Here is a 15,295-nt window from a genome sequence, read left to right as displayed (position 1 = left end):
ATCATGTTGAAGCTGGACTATAGAGTTTTCAGCTTCCTTAATGCTGATTTGCACTACTTGAGCTGACTCTTTTTCCTTCTCTTCACAACAGTGACCAAGAGATCAAGGTTGTTTGCACTTAAAACAAATCTGCTCTTTCCTCATTTGATTTTTTCTCAATTTTAGAGATCTTGCAACCTCTATGCCCATACATATAAACTTACAGTCTATCATGTGATCCTGAAACTTTCTGATTTTATGCTCGATTAGTTCTCTTGTGAGATAAGTCATGGGTGAGAGCTGGTGCTCCCCTCTCTATACCGTCAACAAAACTAATCATAATTGTAATCATTAGCATATGTCATCATCCTCATCTAAGATTAAGGACATGCTAGTTTTCATGTAGGCCCTCACATTGTCCTTATGATGCTTCTTGTATCCACTTAAGAAACCGTGAAACATCCAAAGTGTTATTTATTCACATCCGAGGTCCAACATGATGATAAAAAGTCTAGCCTTTGTCATAATATCCAATATCTTAGCCCTCTTACCAAAGATAGGGCCTTTGTCATCATGTAATCCACACAAGCTGTCTACTATCAATTGTAGAACCTTCTTAAAGATGTTATCAGCATAAGGTGCAACAGGAGCTTTTATCCTAATAATCTTACTCAAACAAGGGACAACTGTTAGTTTCACACTATTATTCAGATGCTCCAACATTTTCGACTGCACTAACCATTGAAGGCTACAAGGCCCAATTCAAAGGTTTTGGCTATGGAGGGGCCATAATGCACTTGCATAACCAATTTGTAAAATTCATAAAATTGTTATATGTAATTTTTAAATTAATTAATAAAAGTGCATTTTTGCCCCTGCATAGACAACGCCCAATTCAAAAGCCTCCAATCAGACTGATCCATTTTGGAGAACCACATATCCAATATAGCCAGCTTGGTAAGAATACCATCCAAACTTTTTATAAACCCCAATTGCATCCAAATGATTTACAATTCATTACCTCTTGCTTCTTCTTTTTGCAAGTTCCATTAACTGTTCACTATCAAAGGTGTCAGTAAACACTTTTGAGAACACCTTATTCTTTAAATTTTCCATTGTCTTAATTTGTTCGCTAGAAGAACTACTGTCTCAATCTGTAATAAGCAGAATCTGCAAAGTGTGTGCTTTGTTGACCTTTACCGACTTCCTCGTACTAACAGCTCCAAAAACACAAGCGCTTGTCTGCTTCTTCAACTATTCACTGCTTCCCAATTCTGATAAAGATGTTAGTGTCTTTCCCAAAGTCACTTGAACAACAACAAGAACATTACTATCATGTGTAATCTCTCATTCGACTCCAACTTCTTCAAAATCCGTTCCCAGTTAATGTATGTCTATTGTCTTTTAATAACAACTGTATTGGAATGTTTTAATATTTGGCAGTTTGTACAGATGGATTAAACAAGTAGCTTTGTCGGGTTTAATTGATTATTGTTTATCGTAATATTCTAGCAGATAATACAACCACTGTTTCAATGGGCCTGATTTTTTTTGAACGTAATTTCATTTCTTCAATTGTTGTCATTACTAATCTCCATCTCGTATGCTTGTCTGTTTCATGTCAAATTTTCAATAAACTGTTACTGGACTAATGTTATGCCAAAGTGAAACTAGCTAGACAACTTATTATTTGTCACACCTGACTTGGCCATATGTCCAACAACACATTCACACTGTTTGGGAAATGCTATGCAAGCTTGCAACTAGCTAACTCCCCAAAAACCATTTCTTATTGACATCATGAAATGAAGCTGCGTTTATATTCACATTCGATTCTCACCAAACCTGAATCAAATCTCCAAACCCAGAAAAGACCAATAATGTCTGTCATTACAAACTTTCACCGTCTTTGAATCAATAACTTAGTAGAATTCCCACATTCACTTTCACAATGGCTCTTAAAATTTTACTGGTGTGATGAAGTCTTTCTGCATACTTTGTACGTTACTCAACTACCTTTCATCCACGTTGGATGTCTCAATGTGGAAAGATGAATTTTTCTCATTCAATCCGATGTTATGGAGTATATAGGCCATTGTCGCTGCAATCTATACGCCAACTAGAGACCCTGCACTGAAGATGAGAGACACGACAAGTGTCCATCCTTGGCAGAGAGCTCTATCGGTTCCAAACTGCTCATCGCAATGCCCACACAATATAACCTTCACTGAGAGTTTTTACTTTTGGTTACAAGGAAAAGGAGTTGGAATAAAATGACTAATACTTCTGATGGAACCCATGCCGTTACTGCATCTAATACACTTCACCTTCCATTTTGACAGTGCATTGCTAATACGTGATGTTAGAATATTAAATGTTTCTCCCCTTTCTGACAAACTCCCAGACCACTAGCATTAAAGATTCCCTCAACACTTGTGTGTGGTCACACAACAACTAGACTCATCTGACAACTTCTATCCCAATTGTATAAAGACACTCTTGACCCTTGATATAGAAAGCTGAAACTTTTTTAATCTTGTAAAGCCTGAAGAACCTTGAAACGACAATAATAAAAGATCCGAATGAATTCTTAAAGTCCTCCACTACAATCTTCCTCTGCAAGATTGGAGTAGGATATAACATTCTTCCTTCCCATTGTTTCAAGGCAAGTAGAAGCACAATACTTTAGACACGACGACGTATTATGTAATTCGACCAAAATTGGTACCATTGGTCCTGATGGAGCCCTAATTTTTTGCAAAAAGATAGTGCCTCCATTTGTGAAATATTGTTGGAGACTAGATGAACTTGTGATTGATGCCAAAGCATATTTTCATAGACTTCTTATTATATGTTCACATTAATGTAGAAATTGTTAAAGAGAATTGATCAATTGGTAGAAGAAAGATGATTTAGACAGTTCAGTGAAGATGAGCATTAAGATTCAGAAGAATGGTAATAAAAGTAAAGAGTTTATATTATTATAATATGCAGCAGATTGAGATTCAGAAACAGCAATTTTCAGTATCTGTCTACAATTACAAAGGACAAATCATAAATGTTAATGGTGAAAAATCTTTATGATTCAGCAACAAGCTTATGCTTTCCTCATCTACCAGCTTTTACTTTAGAGAGGCTTCCCAGTCATGATTTTTTGGTGTATGGTGACTTGTATGATATCACTGTTATGAACTCTCTTACCATTCTTGGCTTTTTCAATAATGAAATTCATTCAATGCTGTCACAAGATAAATGAGAACTTGCTTCAAAACCAACTTTAAATATGTTTCTGAAAGTGCTTTTAAAGTGGCCAGTCACGCATCCTTCAGCCCAGTTAAAGAAAATTGGTAGCAGATGTGCTTATTGCTTAATGCTAACCATCTCTCAATGATTGACAATAATGATTTATTTGTTAGAGAATGCAGGAATGCACCTTTATGAAGGTACCCTGTATCACAGAGCTATGGCTGGATTCTGTTATGTGTCAGCTTATCAGTTGTGAGGAGATTGTCAATGCCTGCAGCGTTGAAGATGTCCATGACGAAACAAATTATTTCTATATCACTTGTGTAACAGCTGTAGCAAAAGCTCGGGACATATTTGAATCCTTTCTTCATCAACTGGGGCAAGCATGTATCAAATATGGTCAGTTTGATAGTGCAAAGGAGACATTTGAAGTCGTCTTTGATTATGAGAGCATTCTTGACTTATACATTTGCCATCTAAACCCAAGCTCTCCGCAAGGTATTGCCTAGAAATTTGAAGAAACAGATGCAAAGTCTTAAACTTAAGCATCAGTGAGAAAGAGCCTTGAGAGTTTGTTCCAGTGAATGGACACAAGGAATTTTTGCAAAATTTGCAGCAGACTAGTACAACTCGAGATTGTGAGCAAGGTGGGGGTCCTGTAACAATCTTCAGACAATGATCTCAGGCATGGGCAGACAGAGACACAGGATTGGTTTGGCTGCAGTTGCAGATCCAGAACATGAGGAAAGATGTTATTGCAGACTCAAAACTATATGTTCAGACAATAAAGACATGCAGAATTTTCATCTGAACGATTACCAAAGCATGTTATTGATAGCAAAAGAGAAAGACCACAATTATGGAGAACTCAAAGAGCATAACCGAGAGAGCATCTTCTACGAAGATCTCTAAAACTAGTTTGATAGAGGAATAACCGTGTATATTCAGAGAAGATTCCGACATGGACGACAGTTTCTACACCGAATATAGTAAAGATGCATCTTGAAAATATTGTAGTATCACATCTGCCAAACCATTCCTAATGCTTTGTGCATGATCAATTGACATTTCTTTGACGCAATCCTGGAATGGATAAATTGACTTGCGACAATTATTCTCATCTGGTGAAGACAGTGGCAAATAAAGGAACACTCATAGAAGAGTTTGGTTGTTTTTTTTGCACAATAAGTTGACTCCCGTGCAATGAAGAAGAATGATGATGTAAAAGGAGAGACGATAGAAATGGGAAGTGATAGGAGTCTTAGGTGCTGGGAAGTGATTTTCCAGAAATGTTTGTATATAATTTGTCTCTCATTCATGTCACGATTCTTTCTCCATCATATTTTTTGATAAATGCGTACATTGTCAGGAGTAACTAGTGAATGAGCAAGGAGCAAGGCAAAGTCGATGCGGAAGAACTGTAGCAGCGACAACCCCAAAAATTTGCACACCCAAACGACAAGAGAAACATAAGATGTCCAAGCACGGGAAGAATTATATTTGAAGGGGTGCGATTTATGTTATTTGTTAACATTAAATAAGATCTGATTATAGTTTGTAAATTATAAATAAAAGGAAATGACTCTTCATTTGAAAGGTCACATCTACCCCTATGTTTAAAGCAAATAACCAAAAATCGGAATCAGATTGGAATCAGCGAGGCTTACTCAAATCATAAATCGCTTATGAATCAACAAAGTGAAAAAATTCTTGAAATTTTAAGATTTTAACGATTTGAAACTTGTTTCATGCACCATTTACTGAATATAACTAAAAAACACTATAACATCATCAAATAGAAGTTAACATACATAAACAAGAAACCTAATTGATAAATCCATCACATACGTAAAATGTAAATAGTAGCTTAAGTAAATAAAAATCATAGGATCATAATGAGTCATGACATAGATATATAGATTATAGAATTATAAATGTTGTCAAATCATAAATGTGTGTAAGACAAAGATCCATAATGATAAAACCAAATCAAAATGACATCAAATCATAATGTATGTAAGATGAAGATCCATGATGATCTATTTGTAAAGTCAAAGTGTGAACAAAATGATAAAACAAGGCTTTAGCTCAAGCCTCATCATCATCCTCAAGCTCAATTGTAGCCTCAGGTTCAGACTCAGCCTCTGAATGCCTTCTACAAAGGCCTCTAAGGTAGATCCTAGAGGATCGATGAACCATAGCCCTTGCATGTGAGATGGGTGCACAAACATCACTAGGGCCTGTATCTGTGGCATGCTTTGTGCGTGCACGTGTGCATCTACCAGTGTCTAATCTAGCCACCTCCTTTGCCATGGCCACAACCTCTACCTCTCTATCTACTTGATCAACCCACTTATGGTCTTCCTCAGTGAAGACCGCTGCATCTGTAGCCTTAGTGAGCTACTTTGACTTTGGATCAATCTCCTATAGAATGATCAGAGAAGAGTTAGTGGCCAAAATCTGTCTGGTCCTAAGGCAGAGGTTGCAGTGAACAAATACAAGATCGTTCAACCTTTGCACAAACAACTTGTTTCACCTCTTCCAGTGGATATGCTCGAACATGGGCCAATTGCGCTCACATCCAGAAGTGTTGCTAGGTTGACTCAAAATACAAATGATAATCTTTTGAAGATTTGGGGTTAATTGCCCAAACATTTGCCACCATCTATCTGAAATAAGGGAAAAGAAAAACAATTAGTCTCATTTACAGGCACAACTTTAAGGATAAATTACAAAATCAAAAACTAAAATGTATAAGTCGTAACAATTATGAATTAACTTTAAGAATATATTGTTTTTACCTGGCTGTAATGATGTGTGAGCCTCTATCGCCATCCTACCAGAGAAAAGCAACCCCTCATTATTGAATTTGTTCAGCTCAATGGTTGCAGTTGTGACACTACCATCAGGACTCAACCTTTGCATGACTGTGTATAGGTTGGTAAGAACCTCCTAATTTGCCTTGAAGTTAGGAAGGAAATGATATGTTGGATTAAGGTAATAGGTAGCTGCATGGATGGGCCTATGGAGTTGATTTTGCCATCTCTTATCCGTAATGTCCCAAATGTGGCCATAATTTTGCGACACTCTTGCATGCTGGGCTTTAATGTCCTTCTTGACCTTATCCTTGCCCTCATATATCTAGCCTATAGAGGGCTTCTTCCCATCAACATTTTTTAGGAGAGATACAAGGGGCTCACTAATCTGCATATAATGTAAAAAAAAATATTGAGTCAAGACTAAATTATAAAGCTAAATCATTACATAATTAAAATTATTAAATATTAAATAACAATACTAAATATTAAATTGTAAAAATATTTCCTTGATTATTTCTTGAGTAGGTCCCCAAAAACCATCCTCATCAAAAAGGATATTCCCCACATCTATACTTGTGGTGGTCTTAGCATAGGAAGAAGAAATAAACTCCTCCCCAACAATCATGTGCCTCAGTTCCCCAACAATCACACACCTTAGTTCTTCCCTTGATGTCATCAAGGACTTCAGTGTGATGAAATTTGAAGCAAATTTTGTGATACTAGATGAGCTAACTCCCTATTTCTTGTGTATTTCCTCATTGCGGCGAGGACAAATGCATGATTGTATATAAACTTGAATATACTTTTTGCCTTTTTGACACATGATTTGACCCACTTAATCTTAGCAATGTCCTCTAACATGAGGTCAAGGCAATGTGCAGCATAAGGATGTTAGAAATAAGGATTACTTTGGGGGGGGGGGGGGGTTAATCAGTAATCTACAAACTTCAGTCGCCAACTGAATATTATTTCTTACTTTAAATCATACATAACAAAACAATAAAGTAATCCTGAATAGTAATAGTAACAATCCACAAAGATAACTCATAACACCATATTTTGTTAACTAGGCAAACCTTGGTGGGGTTGATACCCACTAGATAATATACTGACATATAAGTTCCTTGTTAGAGGATGGACTTTGTTAGGAGTCAATGAGCAAATTTAGTATAAGGAGTCCTTGTTAGGAGACTTTGAATCCCTGTTAGAAGATTCCAGCCTTGTTAGGAGTTGTGGTACAATAGATGCAAGATGAGCTCAATGCTCAAACATGCACTTAATTACAAGAAGAGCTCACTGCCCAAACAAGTAATTAGACTTCTGGAATATAAGTATTGTATCTTCTTCCTTGACTGATCTATAATCTTCAGCTCAATCTCGAATCACAAAATAGCCTATACAAAACTTTGCATATATCACTTTCATAGTAAGTTCACATTTCACAATATTCACACAACTTTCATGCTTCATTGCAAAATGTCCTTTGCATAAATACCATGCCTTTAAACAAATTGTTGTTGGGTTAGCTAAGACCACAATCAACTTTTCCAATTTAGAGTAAACATCTAGGATGTCCGCCCTAATTAGACAAGTAATTATCTTGTAAACAAAATAATCATATCTTTTAATTCCACTGTCTTGTTTCACTTCAAACATGAGTATCTCTGTTATGTACAATTTGTACTGACTTCCGAAGTCATACACATCATCACCAACATGTATACTATCTCCATCTAATTTCGCTAGTCATAATATGATGTCAACAACAAGTTATAAACAAAACAAAACACTGCTGTAAACCAAATTCTATACTTAGATAATATTCTTATTACCAATCACTAAGTATCTTTATTTTCAAGGTTTCTTGTAAGCATGTACATCATGTGTTTCCATAAATAACAACAAGTACATATCTCTATTAGCCAATTGTCAACAAAGGAGTCCAAAGTATAGTGGGGTGTCTTTTCATCAATAGTTTCCCTGTGGCAATTTTAAAATTAATTAGAATTTTACAAATGTTAAGAAACTTAGATTTATAAAAGTTCAAAATTTGATAAGTTAAATATAAAACTTAAAATTTTACCTGCAATAACATAACTTGTTGCATTATCCATCACCACCTGCATCACACGTTCTTTCCCCACCTTTGTTATGACTTGCTCAATAACCTCACACACGTATGTGGTGTTTTTGACTTGAGAGGAATTATCAATAGATTTGATGAACATGGTGGATCCTACGAAATTGAAATAGAGTGAAATACTTAATTATCATGATTATGGTAAATCAAAATTTAAATTAGCATGTAGGAAAGTAGAATGATCAATCACCTCCACAGGAAATAAGAAAATTGAAGAGTATTCTTTCTCTCCTATCTTTCCAACCATCAGTCATGATGGTGCAACCCTTTATGGTCCGTTCCTTTCGGTGGTCGGCTAGATCAAACTTTACGTCCTTTACCATTTCATCTAAGAGGTAGCCACTCAACTCAACCTCAATAGGGGCTTTAAAGCCTAGACCACAAATAGTTACAACATATATCGTGCTTTGCCATAAGGAGTCTTGTCACAAATAGATTATGATTAGAAATTTAGATAACAAATCATTATGTAATATCAAATATGATTCTACAATTACACAAGTAGCAATATTAAATAATTAAAAAAGAAAACAAATAAAAAAGAAATAATTACCTGACTGCAATAAAGGGAATGTTGCAAAAGTACCAAAACTTGCAATTTTTTTTTTGGTAGCATCATGAATCGCCTTGTTCAAACTACCCATGCTCTCAACCAAGGGTTGTGAGTCAGGAGTAGTGCGTGGCACAAAGTAACTATCCAATCTAGACTTTTGCACTCTAGGCTAAAATATAATAGGCCTAGGTTCAGTATAAGAATGACTAGCACTAGGACAAACACTGGCACAAGCACTAGCACTAGGACTAGTAGTAGCACTAGCACTAGTACTAAGATGAAAGGGAGGCTTAGAAGAACCCTCTCCAACACAAGATACAAATGTGGATGCAGATGCAAATGAGAGCGCATGGGAGCCAATAGCACCTAATTGTTCAAGTTGTCTTTTTTTATTTACTTTCTATTGTTCCAAAGCCTTTAATGCCATATAACATTTTCTTTTTGCCTTAGCAGTTTGTTTAGTGCACAATGTAATATCATGTCTAGGTATGCCTGCAATATGATATTTGAATCTATAGATGCCACTTGATTTTATTTCTTTACAAAAGAAACATTTTGTTTGATATTTTGTTCTTTTTAGTATAGATCGAAGCTTCATCCTATTTAGGCATCATAGAAAATGAAAGTTAAGGCTATTGTAATAAGAAAAATCCATTACAAACTTAAACTAAAAAAAAAAAAAATGCTATATTATTTTTGAGCAAATTGTACAATGTAAAATCAAATAGATGTTTGTAATTTGTTATAAAAGCATTGTAGGGTTTGCAAGATTGCACCTTGCAATTTATTCAAATTTTTTTTTAGAAACTAAAAGACATTTAAAATTTATAAATGAAAACTTTAAAAAATCGACAAAAGAATGAAAAATATACTATCATATAAAAAACAATCAACACTCACCTCTTGCAAATGAGTTGAGGAGTGTTGCCATTGGCTCCTTAAAGCTCCCAATGCAATCTTATAGCCTCCCCAAACTAATTCTTGATTTCCTTGAAGCCCTTCTTTTTTGTTGTTTGCAACCCTATGGTTTCTCTTTTCTCTTCTTCTCTCTCACTTTTCCTCTCTTCTTCTCATACTAAACAATTAGAAGGCCCTTAAGGGTTATAAGAAAGATGAAAGATAAAATAAAACATTAAAAAGTGTTTAATTTTAATGTTTTAAGTGACAAACTTATGCTTGTTGCAATCGATTTTTCAAGCCGATTTAAGACTATTTTTGATGAATTGCAATTCATGGTGATTTTGGCAAATTTTGACCCAAAAATTAGTAAGCTGATTCACCGACTCACCATGAATCGCTCAGTCTAATTCGGATCATTGAATCGCCCAAATCGTGGTGATTCACATTACTCTAGTATAAAGTATATAAGGGGTAAGTTATTTGTAAGAAAAAGATATATTCAAAGGCGAGATACAAATTGAAAAGAGATATATTCAGGCCTCATAAGGAGGATTGTAGATTATAAAACATGACTTCTACATGAATTAATCTATCACATTTTAATGATAAATGAAAGATCCTTTGTTCGTGTTTTCTTAAAAGGCAAAGTGATTAAAATTGTGATTAAGATATTTCCTTAAAGTTCAATAAATAAATTATTGAATTATTCCATATATGGCTTGTGTATTAGATTTTGTCACTGCATTCTTTGTTCAAAAAACAAGGGTAGTGTGAAATATAGACGTGTTTCCTTGTCTCTGGCTAATCGGACTTCCCACCTAAGAAGTTAAATTCCTTTTGGATTAACATTGAATTGCATATAAAGATTTGTCTTTTGTAGAGCACATGAGTAATTGATAGTTTTGATGAATAATATCTCATAAGGTTGTACATAATAATCTTCATTTTAGTTGACTCTTTTACCTGCATAAACAAAGGCACTAGTCTTTTGAATCATTGAAATATAACTATTAGATTATAGTTAAGTCAGTTATCTTCTTGCAAAGCATCATCCCAAATCTTATACAAACATTCAATTATTTTAAGCATTCATATAACCTTATTTGACCAAGTTCTAATATTTTCCCAACCTAAAGAATTTATTAAGTTTGAATTCACTATACAAAAAATTTGAACCAGGTGGTTAGGTTTGAGGTGAAGGTTTACCCGCCTAGGTGTACAGAGTAGGGGAATTTGGATTATTCTCGTTCGTTGGCCAAAGCTAATTGAGTGGTCCTATTGGAGAATTGGAAAAACTCTTGGATTTCTAGTTTTTGGTTTTGGGAACCAATAGGCCCTGTCGTGTTTTAGCATGACATCGTGTCCACTCACCTGTGACTCTTTCTATGAGATATAGGAAACAAAACACCCAATAGCAAGTGCTCGATAGTTGGAGGCCCTTTTGATTTTTGAATGACATTGGCCAAATAATCTGCAATTGATAATTTTGAACCCTTCCAAATTGCACAACCTTGCTTCAACAAGCCTTCCACTCGTTCTTCAGTGTGTAGCAGTTTGGAAATCTTGTTTTGTTTAATCTGTAACCTCCTATCAGTCGAAACAATGTCTTGTAGACTACCAAGTTCAACCTCACCAATGACCACAATGTAATTTGTGAGACCACAATAATCTCTCAATTTAACACCTAGCATTTATTTTTGTGGATCAATAACAAGCAATTGGAAATCTTGATTCCATATGGGAGTGCCAAGAGGACCGATAATAGTAGTCTGGCTATTTTTCTTACTTTGGATGACTTGTTCACCTAGAACAAGGACAACATAAGGATCTGTCTTTTCAAATGGAATATAGTTGAGCTTTCAAGCATCTACCAACTTAATAGATAACTCCCTGATGAAGTCTTTGTTTCCTTCCTAAATGACTCCACCTTGAAATCTTTTGAATCGGGTCCTAGCTTATAGCCACCAATACACTAGTTCTTGTGATTAAAGCAAGTCAAAATATTAAAAAGCCTTCATGTTCCTTTCTATCATCTATCAATTGATTGGGTTGGTATCAACCTTTGTCTTTCTCAATACAACTCAAATGTATATTGAGCTCACTATTTTCGACCTTGATATTAATACGTTCAGTGAGCTATTATAAAAAATAACCCTCTTCCTTAATAGCATATTGTGAATGAAGTGTTTAAATTCAAATATACTGCCCTAGAACACTTCAAATGATATGCAATATTTCTAACAATTTGCATTCACTATCAAGATCCCCCACCAGGTAGTGGGTTTGTTGCTTTGATACCATTGCAATATCTCAGATGGATTCTCCCAAATTTTTCTCAATTTTCTTTTAGAATGTAAACAAATATGTTATGCAATTTAACCCAATAACATGGACTAATAAATCGGTATGCTCATTAAAGTACTCACTTTTAACACTTCAGATTTGTTGTTGTATTATGAGCTAACAATACAATGACATGCATAAGATCCAATCTTACAAGCAACAATAACAATTAGATTGGGAAGACAAAAACAACCTGTAAGACCAACATGAACTCTGTCTTGAATCTACTACAGTGATGAACTGAGGTTGTGTCAAATCCACCATAAATGACCTGAAGGTTTGCATTCTTAGGTCTAAAATGGAAGCAAAACAATAAATCGAGCATGTTGAAAGTGAACTTGCTTCCTTTTTAAAAGTTCAACAATGTGACTCTTCAACTTCACTTTCTTGCCCTTTTGTCTTATTCCTCGTTTTGACAAATTTCAGCTCACTTTAATATATTAAATTAACCCATTTTAAATTTACATTAAGCTCACAAAAGCCAATTTTTATATTTCATTAAGTGTGGCTCAAAATCCTAATGTCTAAGAATTGAGGATATTACACCTTCAGGTGTCTATTTGTTAAAAAGGCATGTCAGTTGAGAAAAGGTATGTCCTTCAAACCAATGTATATGTTGAGGTTGATGTAAGAACTTGAGCTTCAGAGGAAGAAATTAAAGGAATTGCTTCATTTAATTTCTGAAGATCATGGTCATATTGGTTCAGAGGGAGTAGACCATGTTGATATGGCTTCTCTAGTGATCAAGAAATTTTAGGCGTCAAAGAACTTACATTCATGGAATGAAGTTCCATATGTGTAGGTTGGAAGGCCTCTAGTCATAATATTATTAGATGGATACTTGTTCTATTTAGGAGCATTCAAGAGAAGATCTTGATGCATCCTACATGAAAGTCATGGAGGCTTAAGAATGAGGACACAACTTATTGCTATGAGGCTGAGTTGGTGACACATAAATAAATTTCTTCAAAGAGTTAGAATTAACATTCAAAGTGAGTTTGAGAGTCCATCACAAGACACTTTGGATGAGGAGGTCAATAGGCTGATATTAGATAAGATGGAGTCTTAACATTTCATCAAAATCAACCCAGGATGATGAGGTCTGAAGGTTGATATCAGATTGAGAGGGATTCTAACATTTCATTAGAAGCCACCATGGACAAGGTAGTCAAAAGGCTAATATTTATTTAAGAAAGAACCTATTTTATGAATTCTTCTTTGTGAAAGAGGAGTTTGATGTGAAATCCTTGTAACACCCTTTGATATGGTTGATAATGGATGTCATGTGCATGATGCCATGACAACACCATGTGAGAGAATCTATGTTGACTTTCTTGTACTTGTGTGTTCATCATGTGAATGGGCTACGATGAATATCGTTGTAAGGCGACAATCTCACAATGATGTACACTTGTGCATTCTACCTTCATCTTGAGTACCTTTGATATGGTTCATAATGGATGTCATGTACACGATGCCATGCAACAACACATGAGAGAATCTATGTTGACTTTCTTGTACTTGTGTGTGTTCATCTTGTGAATGAACCATGATGAATATCATTGTAAGGTGACAATCTCACAATGATGTATACTTGTGCATTCTACCTTCATCATGAGGTGACTATCTCACCATGATGGTTCATTCTCTAAGTGCATTATGGTGTGTAGTAGATGTGGTGGTACCCGACGACATGCCATAATGGTAGATATCCTTAATTCTTTATGATGGATAACACATATGGTGATATCTGATGACATGCCATAAATGTAATTCTCCAAATGCATTATAGTGGGTAAAAGGTGGTGGTCCTTGATGATGTGCCATAATGGTAGATATCCAAAATCCTTTATGTTGGATAACAAATATGATGATATTGACGACATGCCGTAAAGGTAATTCTCTAAATCTATAATGGTTGGTAACACATGTGGTGGTACCTGACTACATGTCATAATAGTAGATATGCTAATCATTTATGGTGGATAACAAATATGGTGATATCCAGTGACATGCCATAAAGCCAGTTCTTTAAAATCATTATGGTGGGTAACACTTGTGATGGTACTCGATGACATGCCAAAGTGGTAGAAATCCTAACTCCGCTATGGTGGGCAACGCATGTGGCAGTACCCAAAAGCATGCCATAATGGTTGGTATCTTAAATCCTTTATGGTGGATAACACATATGGTGATATCCGACAATATTTCATAAAGGTAATTTTTAAATCCACAATAGTGGATATTACATAAGTTGATATTTAATAGCATGTCTCCACATATTATGGAAGCCTCCCTAACTAAAGAGGGACTATTGAAAATTAGTGTCAGAAGGCTAATATTTCTAACTTATAATAATGCCTCAAATAATGCAAAGTATTATTTGAGAGATTAATTTATTAATCTATAAATTCAAACTATCCTTCATATAATTGCATAATAATAAATATTGAGTTCATATAATTGATAATATAATAATTATGTTAAATTATACTATATAATAATATAATTATTATATTATATTTCTATACTAAGGGAAGTGTGGTGACTCTTGGTGAAGGGCAACACCGATAAGTATAAAAGAAGAATTATTTCTTCCTCTATCTATAATCCAAGAAAAACATATATACATTATATAACATACAATTTGAAGAATATATATACACTTAGACAACTGGCACTAAAGAATGATGGCCAATGTTGGTAAGCACACATGCTATAAATAGAGTGTTTTCCGAGAACCAACGAAAGCAAACCTAGAAACATCAATGCTATGCAAGTGCTTACTATAAATAGAATTTATTGTTGAAACCCATTGAAACTAACTAACCTGATCCTAACCTTAATCTTAACCCCAACCAAGCCCTTACTATAAACCAATTTGAACCCTTAAACTAATTCTAGTGCAAATATGAAGATAGTTCCAAGCATAATGCAGAAAGGTCCACTAAGGCATTGGAAATCAAAATTGAGCACACCAATATATTACTGGTGCTAAAAAATGATGCTTAATGCTAGAACAAGCATGTACTATAATTAGGAGTGTTCGTTGAGAACCAATGAAAGAAAATTAACAAAAACTCAGAAAGATTGGTGCCATGTAAGCACTTATCATAAATAGAAATTGTTGTCAAAAGCTAAAAAAACTAGAAACTAAGTTCACCAAGAGCATTGGGACCCTCCTAGTGCATCAGGAAATTAAAGGATAAGGTATTCTAGAGGTGTTTGTGGACTTAATGCAAACCCAATACAACAACAAGATCACTTACACTGAAATTGAGTGTTGAGCTAAACAAGAACATTGGAATATTGCCA

Source organism: Cupressus sempervirens, chromosome 8 (assembly GCF_028749045.1).
Source record: "Cupressus sempervirens isolate cs-2001-9-10 chromosome 8, ASM2874904v1, whole genome shotgun sequence".
Taxonomy (NCBI): Eukaryota; Viridiplantae; Streptophyta; class Pinopsida; order Cupressales; family Cupressaceae; genus Cupressus; species Cupressus sempervirens.
The sequence above is the reverse complement of the archived record's forward strand: the minus strand, read 5'-3'. Positions refer to the sequence as shown.